Below are 11,738 nucleotides of genomic sequence, written 5' to 3' on the forward strand. Positions count from 1 at the left end.
AATCACAACTAAAGCCAACATGTCTCAGAGCCCAAGGCCCACGGTGTACTATCTGGGTATTGCTGTTTATTATCTGGGGCCCAAGGACTCCTTAGTTAGCAGGTGATGAATTCTGCCAGGACTGGGTCCTTCTCTTCAAGGCAGCAGGTTTCATTTTGGCCCAGGGTGTGTCTAGAAATGTAATCCACTAGCTAGGGCCTGGAAAGAGGGGCCTCATGACTCTGCCTGATGCCCTGTCTCACTGTGGCTGGGCTGGTATCCAAAATGCAAGACAAAGTCCTCTTTACTCTTTGCTCTCCTTTCCCCAAGCAGAAGGAAGGAGTCACTTTCATCTCTGCGAGCTGCACCGCCTGGAGTTGAGGCAGGGGTGGTGCAAGCACTCCCTCGGCCACGCTCTCTGGTATCACTCTAGACCATTTACCCAACAAGTTCACAGGATCTAATACCAGCCCAACGCTAGGAGTTGCCTAGGAATTGCAATCCTTGTGCCCTAGATTACTTTTCAAGTTTACCTAGGACATCAGAGCACTTATGGCCCACAGTGGCAAGGCCTTCAGAGAAACTCAAGTTTCCATCACTGGGATGGGTGATTCCCCTCTGGCTAGGTCTGCTCTGAAAGCCTCCCCCATGCGTGGGCGCTGGCTGACCCCAGCATACCTTTGCTCTCTACTCCCAGGGCAGCACTGAGTTCAGTGTAAAGTCCCCCAGTTTTCCTTCCCCCAAGTGCACAGATTCTCTCTCTCTGAGCCCCCAATCACTGCTGGGTTATGGATGAGTGATGGTTTTCGTGATTCAAGACTGTCTCTTCTAGCCTCTTTCAGAAATAGGAGTTGAAACTAGGTACTGTGATTGTTCACCTGGTTTTGGGTTCTTGTGATGATGGTACTCTTTTGCGTGTAGTTAGAATTTGGTGTTCCTGCTGGGAGAATGAGTGGTGTGGGCTTCTATTGGGTCGTCTTGCTTTGCCCTCCAAAAAATGTATTAAATGACAATAAATAATGATTTCATGTTTTAGCAAGGAGTTTAACCCTTTTTATGCCAATGGAATCTCTCAGATTGGAGGAGTGAGTTCAATATGAGTGAACAGTATGCTATGACTACCATGAAAAGCACATGTAAACTGAGGTTGCATTAGTAGAAACTTGGGTCCCAAATATGGGATGAAATAGGTCTCTTATATAAGCAACTATTGAGACTGTATCTTCAGTATCATTTTCTCTTCTTCAACTTTCATCGGACAATGTGAAGGAAGAGTATATCCAAAGGGATGTGACTAGCATGGTGAAAGGACTTGCACTTATGCCACATAAGTTGTGATAGAAATGGAATCCCTGCTTTTCACTACATACAGAAATTAACTGAAGATGGATTAAAAACTTAAATGTAAGACCTCAAACTATAAAGATCCTAGAACAAAACCTAAAAAATACTTTTCTGGACATCTGCCTAGGCAAAGACTTTATGACTAAGTCCTCAAAAGCAATTGTAACAAAAACAAAAATTAACAATTTCGACTTAATTAAAGACCTTCTGCACAGCAAAAGAAACTAACAGCAGAGTAAGCAAACAATCTACAGAATGGGAGAAAATATTTGCAAACTATACAGCTGACAAAGATTCCTCAGAATCTATAAGGAACTTAAACAAATCAACAAGAAAAAAATCAAATAACCCCATTAAAAAGCGGGCAAAGGACACGAACAGACACTTCTCAAAAGAAGATATACAAGTGGCCAACAAACATATGAAAAAATGGTCAGCATTACTAATCATCAGAGAAATGCAAATCAAAACCACAATGAGATACCATCTCATACCAGTCAGAATGGCTATTGTTAAAAAGTCAAAAACAACAGATGCTGGTGAGGCTGCAGAGAAAAGAGAATGCTTATACATTGTTGGTGGACATGTAAATTAGTTCAGCCACTGTGGAAAGCAATTTGAAGATTTCTCAAAAAACTAAAAATAGAACTACCATTTAACCCAGCAGTACCATTACTGGGTATATACTCAAAGGAAAATAAATTGTTCTACCAAAAAGACACTTGCATGGGTATGTGTTTTAATTGAAGCACTATTCGCAATAGCAAAGACGTGCAATCAACCGAGGTACCTATAAATGGTGGACTGGATAAATAAAATGTGGTACATATACACCATGGAATACTATGCATCCATAAGAAAGAATGAAATCATGTCCTTTGCAGCAATATGGATGCATCTGGAGGCCACCATTCTAAGTGAATTAATGCAGAAAAAGAAAACCAAAATTTGCATGTTCTCACTTATAACTGGGAGCTAAACACTGGGTACACACAGACATAAAGATAGTACTGGGGACTCTAAAAGGAGTGGGTAGGGCAAGGGCTGAAAAACTTCCTGTTGGGTACTATCTTCACTATCTGGGTCACGGGATCAGTAGAAGTGGAACCTCAGCATCATGCAGTATACCCTGTAACAAACATGCACATGTACCCCCTGAATCTAAAATAAAAATAAACATTCTTAGAAAAGAAGAACTGGAAGTATTTAGCACAGACAAAACAGTACTCGATCTGGACATGGGTTAAATATTCCCAGCAATTTGAAACACAACTTATAGTCACTCTTTAAAAAACACAAGTAGAATATATTGTCTGTAATGCTTTGTAATCTACTTTTTGTCTCAACCCGTTCAGTGAATTTATACACTTGGAAACATGCATATTATTAAGTTATTTTTCCCCCATTATTTAGTAAAGTATATTTAGCCTTTCATTTTTTCTTCACTCTGCTCTAGTGCTCACCATATTAAATAGTGCTATTTTGTTAATTCAGATTCAAAGAATGCATACAATTTCAGGGACACCGTATTTTTTGAACTTATTTACCTAAATTGTGATGTATTCACAATTACAATAGTTAATACCACAAAACACACACTATCTCTTTGGTATATGGGATAGTAAATCATGTTACTGTGGTGGTTTATTTATTAGCTACCCAGTGCTTTTCCATTTTGTTGTGTACATTATTTCTCAAATATCCCTGGCTAAAGCAGCCATAATTGTGCTAAACTGTATTTGATAATTAAAGCATTTGGGAAACATCCTAATGAAAGCTCAAAACTCCCTTTGTACTAGAAAATTAGCACTCTCTAAGGTCTAATAAGCACGGTTAAGAATACCTGGGATGCCAAAACTCTGAAAAGTACTCAAAACCCCTGTGCCATCAACGAATAGGATATTGTAACTTTAGAGAAAAAAACTAAACACTACTTGAAAGTGATCAAAATAGAGGTTATTTTCAGCAGTGCAAAAAAAATAATTTAATAGACACAGAAAGCTGGTTTTCTGAAAATGACTTTGCTGTAGATGTAATTAGGAACGATATAAAGTGTATCATTGGAAAAAACTGTATTCGAATTACAGTTAAATTTCATAACCATGCATAACCATACAGAAACAATAGAACGAAGTGAAATTGCCCAAAATCATCTTAAATATTTATTACATTTATGACTAATTTATAGTACTGTATTCAGAGAAATGTTATGATTTCCATTTTTAATAAGAATTTTCGTTTCTATTCCCAGACAGTCCCACTTGGTTAGCTGTATTTTCATGAAGCTTATTACAGCTTTTTCTTTTAAAGATGGAATATTTTACATAATTATTCAATATATCAAACTCTTTTAAAGCATGGTTCAAAGTATTTATAATGAAAGGACACAAAAGCATATTTCTTGTGGCTTGTTAAGCACATTTACTTTCATTAGAGCTACCTAAAAGTATCATTACATGTTCCAGAAAAGCATTTTTAAAAAATGCTTGGGTATTTATAAACGTTCATACATTTTGGTGTAAAATTATAAAAGTAGATTTTGGAAATAGTCCAGGAAAAATGAATTTTCATTTTCTTTTATAAATCATAAATGAATTATCTTTTATTTGGTATCATTTTATGTCAATCAAATGCTAGACTGTTCATAATGGAGCCCAAGACTCAAAAGCTTAAAATGATTTTAATCTATTCTAAACGAGAAGGCTTACATAAGTTCTCTAAATTGTAAGCCTCTGTCTCTATAAATTTGATTCAGAAATCATGATACAGTTTTTTTGGTACAGTTGACCCTTGAATAACACAAGTTTGGACTGCGTGGGTTGTGTGAGTCCACTTACATGGGATTCTTTTTCATCCAAATGCAGATGAAAAATACAGTATTCTAGGGATGCAAGACCATGTATATGGAGGGCTGACTTTTGCTATGCAGAAGTTCTGCAGGGCCGACTGTGGGCTTGAGCATGCTCAGATTTTGTTACACATAGGGGTCCTGGAACCCATCCGTTGTTTATACTGAGGGATGGCTGTGCTTCTAAACTGTGGCATTGCAGAGAAATTGAGACATGTTAAATGAAGTTCAGCTTTATTGTAGCTGTAACCATTGAAATTTGTCCTAAAGTGGGAGTTGGAGTTGACTCCTGGATGTTGGGAGAGAGAACTCCCAGGCAGAGGGAATAATATGGTAAAGCACATGCTTAGAGAAGAGTTAGAATTTTGTTTTGGCTGAAGTACAGAGTTTATCTGTTAGATAGAATGGGAAAAATCAGGTTGGATAAGCAGGTTGGGGACAGATTTTAAAGTGTTTGCTCTTTACTCATGGCAAGGATTTTGTGCCCATGGAAAGGTTTTTTTTTTTCTTCTTCTTACTTTTTAGAAGAGGCATTACATGCTCAATTTTTACTCAAAGAAGGCAACTCAAGCAATGGTACTGACAGTGAAGATTAGAGGTAGGAAAGACTGAAGATAGGATATTGGGAGATTTTGATGAGACTGATTATCTTGTTCATTAATTTATTCAACATACATCAGAGTACACATTATGTGTCAGGTGTCTGCTAGCTGGTGGAGATTACAATGGAGAATAAAATAGGAATGTTTCGAGTCTAATGAATGAGAATATCCATGAGAACTTATACTTGCTTTGCAGCCACGTCAAATGCCAAGTCTTCCTTTAAGCAACATCCTTCCCCAATTGGGATTAATTTCTCCTTATTTTGAGTTTCCAAAATAAAATAAGGGCTTGGTTTATGCTTCTGTTACAGGATGTTTTACATCATATTTGAGCCTATTTTATACAGAGATACACACACACACACACACACACACACACACACACACATCTTTCTTGCCAACTAAATTGATCTCCTGGGTAAGAAGAATTACATCATATTTATTCTTGCAGTTACCTAACACAGAGAAGGTATAACATGAAAATTGGTTACAATTCTTTGCCATCAGTTTCCTGTTTTGGGCTCTCACACTGGTCAGTGTGAGATAAATTTAATTTAAAGAACTAAATAAATAAATTTAGTTCTTTAAAAGTCAATATTCAAGTTTTGTTCCTATTACTATGCCCCACTTCCATAAGTGTATGACATTTGTGGCAGTTTTAAATTATTTGTATATAAGCTACAAATGTTGAGGACTAGCACCATTAATTTACAAGTTTACAAGTGTTTTGAGGTCCAGGGCAAAAAAGGTTACGTTGACTTTAGCGTAAGCTAAAATCATTTTTACAACACTAAAAATTAATTTTGATAAATTGTTACTAATCTTATATTTTAAGTTCTGATATAGTAAAAATATTACAAATATATCATGTTATGGTTGACAATAAATACTGTTAAAGTTACTCTAAGTTTTCTGTAACTATGATGACAAATGCTGTGGCTGATATTTTGCAGTGTTATGTCCTATAGATCCATACTCCTTTATAATTTTCGGAGTTAATTGCTCTTCATCTGCATCACACTATTACGCTAGTGTTTTTTGAGCTGTAGATGTGACAATGAATGGCTAAAAGGGAGAATTGCTAATTTTAATTTTATTTTTATTTTTATTTTTTTGGGACAGAGTCTTGCTCTGTCACCCAGCCTGGAGTATAGTGGTACGATCTCGGCTCACTGCACCCTCCACTTCCTAGCCTCATGTGATTCTCCTGCCTCAGCCTCCTGAGTAGCTGAGACTACAGGCGTGTGCCACCATACCTGGCTAATTTTTGTATTTTTAGTAGAGATGGGGTTTCAACATGTTGGCCAGACTGGTCTCGAACTTCTGACCTCAAGTGATCTGCCTGCCTTGACTTCCCAAAGTGCTGGGATTACAGGTGTGAGCCAACATACCCAACCAGCTCATTTTAAAAGATGAGAAAGAATGGTCTGAGAGAACCAAGGTGATTATAGAAGGACATAGGATCTGTACAGACATAATTTGCTCCTGTCCATGTCCCTGTCTTTGTCATCTAGTCGGAATGAGAACAACCAAAATATTGTCCCCAAATATCACTCTTTTGGTCTGGTTGCATGAGACTTCTAATCTGTCTAAAACATTGTGTGACCTCAACATAGTTGAAAAATATCCTAAACTTTTAAATTGGGGTTTCAGAATCTAGATTTATTTATTAATTTTTTTAAGATAGAGTCTCACTCTGTTGCCCAGACTGGAGTGCAGTGGCGCGATCTCAGCTCACTGCAGCCTCTGCCTCCCAGCTGCAAGTGATTCTTCTGCCTCAGCCTCCTGAGTAGCTAGGATTGCAGGCACGCGCCACCACGCCCAGCTAATTTTTGTATTTTTAGTAGAGACAGGGTTTCACCATGTTGGCCAGGCTGGTCTTGAACTCCTGACCTCAGGTGATCCACCTGCCTCAGCCTCCCAAAGTGCTGGGATTACAGGCATGAGCCACTGCGCCTGGCCTGGTTTGCTTTTCTATTTAAAGCAAATAAATAGTGTCAAAATTACATTGAATGGGACAGTGATTAGATGTCTTTCCTTTGGCTGCTGCTGGGAGTGGACCTGATTTGGGGTAAGGGAGGAGGGAGGAACAGGGAGTAGAACAATAGTCATCTCTTGAAAATAGAGATTTCCATGTGTGATTAATCTTGTAAGGTGACTTAGTTTGGGATTCCCAGAAGCAGATTCTGAGATGAAGATTCTTGAGCAAGTGATTTATTATTGAAGGCTTCCTCAGAGAAATTGGTAAAGGAAGCAAGACTGGTAAGGAGAAAAGAAGCCAAGAAAGGCTGCAATATCAAGGAAAGTCCCTTTAAGGGTAGGAAACATCCCGAAGAAAGTCTTAGGTGAGAGTTTTTGGAGGCGAAAGCATGACTCAACTGGGAGAGTGCTGCCCAAAAAGGATTTTTTAAAAATCTGAGAGGATTTGAGCAAAGCAGTAACTGTGTCTATTGCACAATGTTTCAGAAAGTTTTTCTTTGTGAGGCATGTCAAAGTAAAGAAATGATAGATTCTTGCATAAGCCAGTTCTAAATGAAGAGATTATTTTCAATGACTGAGATCTAAGTTGAGGCCACTGGACTAAGCTTTGGGGTTACCACAAAAAATGAGAATCGGAGCTTGAAGATGGTGCAACTTACGGCTGTGTAGGGACTGAAAAAGCTGAGGTGTGAATGAGGAAGCTGCTTTTTTTATTAAAAGAGATGAAAGAAACATGAGAGAATTACACTAATTATTAGAAAACTGTGCATGAGTAAATTATATTGACAGATTAATTGAGATTGAAAGGCTTAGAAGACAAATATTCTAAATTAGTGGAAGGTTAGAGTAAGGACGGATCTTTTTCTGAATTGAATGTTTTATATGTTTTATTCGTATGAACCACAAATTAAAATTAAAATACTATCAACATTATTTAACTGCCCAGCAAAGTCAATATTACATCTAAGTGAAGAAAGTGTTCTCAGAGAGGTTTCATTTTAAACAATGACACTTGAGAGTGGCTAGACAGTCTCTGTGGAAAAGGTGGAAGAGAAAATCATGTGATATTTTTTGCCAAGTAGGTGTGTAGGTCATGCACAGGGATCCAGATATCTGGCTTAGATTCCTGTGCATGAGTTAGTTAACGCTAGGTCACTGAAGACAAAAATAACGAATGCAAATTGTAGGCTTGCTATATATTTTTTCAGTGTCATATACACAAAGAAGCACTATGGATTCTGGGAGAAACAGTCTCAAAAGCATCTCAAGGAAGCCTCTCCAAAACAAGCATCGGGATTACATACGTCTATTTCATGTAAAATAATGTTCGGGAGACAGCAATAGCAGATGAAGTAGATGATGTGTCTTGACTTACTTATTTTGGACAAAAAATATTTAAAAATTCATCTTAGACTGGCAGTATATGTCAATGCCTCTAAATTACTTTGTGTTATGTGAGTGAGTAATGCTGGCAAATATCTGTAATTTAAGTGTTTTATTCCATTTTTGACATGATTTTTATGCCAGAGAGCTTTGTGGGTAAGAAGCCTTTTAAAACTATTTACCACATGAACTCTAATTTTCTTTTGGAATACATCATCTCATTAATTAAGAGGTTGAAGTCTCATTACTTCATGTCTGTCTTCACTGGATTATGTAAACAGCAACCCTGTCATTACCAGATCATATGCTATTTTTATTTTTCTAAAGATCTATAGCTCACAGTCATTATTTAAATAGAACATTACAGAAAAGAAAAAGCAATTTGGAGCGACCTATTCTTAGCTATGTATTGAATAGATCTATTTTTCTATTAGTGTCTGTTTCAATTTATTTTTCTTGGTTTTGGTCATAGTTCAGTAATATTCAAGAGAAAGTATTATATGGTAGCTAATGTGATATAGAAGACCCATTCCTTACATGCCATTTTTATCAGCAAAAAAAAAAAAAAAAAAACTTCCCTTAGAAATACATTATAAATTCAAATAACAGATAACATGGGCTGTTTTTGACAGGCATATAACTTTTAGCTGCTGATCATTACCTTTAGTAATCATTAGCTTAGTTAATGAAAAATAAAATTTTTATAATATTAAAAATATAAGAAGCTAAACTATGAGCAACTAACAAATCAAAACCCCGTGTTCTTCTGAATTCCTGACTCCCCCCTCAAATAGTTCCAAATCACTATAGTATTCGCATAGCCCTTTAATAAATTTTATGGATAAACAGTGAATTCTGTGTTCAATGTAAAATAACATAGAAATTTAGAGTTTTAGTTGCAATGTCCTATGTAAACTTTAAAAGGTTCCAAAGCAATTTTCATAAATGCGATTCCATTTTCCACAGCCAAAATACTATACCGACCCTGACCCTCATGTACTGTTACCTATGCATTTGTGTGCCATTTATTTTTAATTACAAAATTTCTCCCCTTGATTAAATTTATTGTATGCCTTTCAATATATCAAAATGATAGATTAAATGTAGAAATAAATTATTACTTACTTATAATAAAATTGAATCTTGCCCTTGGAATCATTTTCTTGTAGTTCCTTGTAGCTAAAATAGGGCTTTGATTTCAACCTTGCCCCTGACGTGCTGTGTGATGAAATCTTAGGCAAGTTACTCTACCTAAGCATCAGTTTCCCCATCTGCAAATCAGAGAAAATAATATATGTTTTCATTATTTTGAGAGTTAAATGAAATGATGTATACAAATTGTCAAATAGGACACAGCATACTCAGTACTTTATCATTGTTTAGTGTTGTTATTTTTTATCTACAGTGTTTTTGGAAAACAGCATGATTAATCAATTGACTGGAAGAGACACAGTCTAACAGACAAAATATAGACCATTTATATTGGCCATGAAAGTGTCCGTAATGGCTGACTTAACTGGCTTTAGTGTGTAAAATATGGTGACTCCCATGGTTTTTAAGATACGGCTTTAAGTAGATATCAACTTCTTTACATTGGTCAACTATAATTTGTCCACAGATTCCACATGTAGTAATATTTTGAGATGTTAACTGTGGGTTTTTTTCCCTCCCTCTGTTTCCTTGCATTTGTTAGCTTTTACTGATCATTTAGGTAATGGTGCCTAGCAGGCCTGGGTCAGGACAGATACTACTGAGAATTCAGAAGTAATATATTTGCTTTGAGTTTCATATGAGGCTTTTTTAAAAGTCCACAGTAGAAACAGTATTCTTGAAATCATAGCGTTCCTTTGCAGAAGACTCGGTATTTTGAGAGTTGACATTTTGCTAAGCCATTAAAAGCACTGAGAACCTTGAAAGAATCCATTTATACTGAAATCGAGGAGTGGGGAAGAATGCATGGGTAGAATAACAGCTCCCAAAGAGATAAAAATTGACCACCATGCAGACAGAAAATGAAATAGGGCTAGAAGAGGTCTTGTGATTGGACAATGAAGCTGACCGTATTGACTAAACAATTGCAGGTACAGCGCAGACTCACGATGATCCTCAACACCAGGAAGAATGGATTAGATCTCTGCAGAGGCCAGTGAGATCAGAAAACGACATTTGGTGCAGAGCAGTGTCCCTGATGACACAAGTCCGCCGGAACTTAGAACACTTCCATGGAGAAAAAAAATGAGGAAGAGGAGAATTTTGAACAGAATATTTATCCCAAAGAGACTGAGTTTTAAACCAGAAGTATGTGTGTGAAATGCCACTAAGCAAAAGGGCTCATATTCTAAGCTAGGTTCAATTATACAGAACTAAAATTAAAAATAACTTCAATTTTCTAATTTTAGAGTTTGTGATTGTGTTGAAATACCATATCCACTAAATCATCAGGCTTTGGATATCTCAAATTTTAGTTCTTCATTAATCTGAAAGCCTCTATTATCTGAAATAGTTTCCAAGATAAGAAAAAACAGGGAAAAAAGGTTTCTTTTTCAAATAATTTTTGACTGTCATAAAATGTAAAATAGGTATATGGATTATCAAGGATATTTTAGAAAACTACATTAAAACTTACAAGCAGAGCACATTATCTTAAGCAGATTACACCTATTTTCTTCATATCTGAATTTAAAAGCAAACTTTCAAATCTATAACTCAAGGTGTTATCATTTACAAATGTTTTGAATCCCAATATAAACTTTAAAACAGTTTAGAAAACTAGAATTTTTTATAAGCGATAACTTACAAAGTATAATAACTTTTTAATATGCAAGTTACATTAAAATCTATTTATATAATCAGCATTTGGTTCTGACTTGTCTTCAGCTGAGTATACTGTGTACTCCCCACAATCTGTAGGTTTCACCATTTTCACTGTAGCTGTTTCTGAGTCATGGACCAAAGCTGATTGTGTTACAGGATAAGCTGTTTGAAGTGTTAGCCATAGTAAGCCATGCTAAGCCATCATAAAACTATTACTGTTAGACATAATAAGATTATTAATATCAGGTTTTGTATCAGCTCCACTTACTGAATTTTAGGCACATAAAAAGGTAAGGAGAAAATGGATTTACATTTTTTTTATGCTGTCTGTTTGAAATTATTTAATCCTACAAATGAATATTTTTTTATTATTTTTTTATTTTTTTATTATTATTATACTTTAAGTTCTAGGGTACATGTGCATAACGTGCAGGTTTGTTACATATGTATACTTGTGCCATGTTGCTGTGCTGCACCCATCAACTCGTCAGCACCCATCAACTCACCATTTACATCAGGTATAACTCCCAATGCAATCCCTCCCCCCTCCCCCTTCCCCATGATAGGCCCCGGTGTGTGATGTCCCCCTTCCCGAGTCCAAGTGATCTCATTGTTCAGTTCCCACCTATGAGTGAGAACATGCAGTGTTTGGTTTTCTGTTCTTGTGATAGTTTGCTAAGAATGATGGTTTCCAGCTGCATCCATGTCCCTACAAAGGACACAAACTCATCCTTTTTATGGCTGCATAGTATTCCATGGTGTATATGTGCCACATTTTCTTAATCCAG

This window comes from Macaca thibetana, chromosome 17 (genome assembly GCF_024542745.1).
Source record: "Macaca thibetana thibetana isolate TM-01 chromosome 17, ASM2454274v1, whole genome shotgun sequence".
NCBI lineage: Eukaryota > Metazoa > Chordata > Mammalia > Primates > Cercopithecidae > Macaca > Macaca thibetana.